The sequence below is a fragment of the Rhineura floridana genome, chromosome 10 (assembly GCF_030035675.1).
Source record: "Rhineura floridana isolate rRhiFlo1 chromosome 10, rRhiFlo1.hap2, whole genome shotgun sequence".
In the NCBI taxonomy this organism is placed as follows: Eukaryota; Metazoa; Chordata; class Lepidosauria; order Squamata; family Rhineuridae; genus Rhineura; species Rhineura floridana.
This window is the reverse complement of record NC_084489.1, coordinates 84,789,348-84,789,900: the sequence shown is the minus strand read 5'-3', so window position 1 is coordinate 84,789,900 and position 553 is coordinate 84,789,348. Positions and strand designations below refer to the sequence as shown.

The window sequence follows — 553 nt, the reverse complement described above, 5'->3', positions numbered from 1 at the left end:
AGCCTACAGCACCTGATATTTCCAGGTGGTCTCCCATCCAAGTACTAACCAGGCCTGACCCTGCTTAGCTTCCAAGATCAGACAAGATCAGGCTTGTTCATAGTATGGCCATAGGCTGCCCACTGGGACAGGTGGGGCGAAAGGCAGGGAGCCCAACAGTAGGTGGAGCCAGAGGCAATGATGAGCAAAGCCAACATTGTCCCCATCTTACCCCCTGTTTAGAGACACGCTCACTGTTTTGCTGGTTCCAGTGCATCTCCATCTCGCTTTTCTGAAAACGGGGACACATGACGACAGTCAAACCCTGCCCTTTTTTCCTGTAAAACCTGGTGGGATCAGCTTGAATGCTTTTTTTTTTAATTGCTCCAAAGCGATTTTGCAGCTGATTGGCAGATCAACCTGTTCCCCCTCCAGGTGTGGCCAATGGAACTGCTTTGCTGTAGGCAATTAGTGTGCTCACAGCCTAAGACTAAGGAGGAGGAAGGTGATAGGCAGTGCCATACCCTGGACTGGTTGTAAGTAAGAAGACAGACAGGCAAACATCGTCGGAGTG

The 553-nt window shown here is 50.5% G+C and overlaps 1 pseudogene; it reads right to left on the bottom strand.

Moving 5' to 3' along the window:
- LOC133365678 (5S ribosomal RNA) lies at nt 1-116 on the bottom strand (annotated as a pseudogene).
- Nucleotides 117-553: the final 437 nt, after the last annotated feature.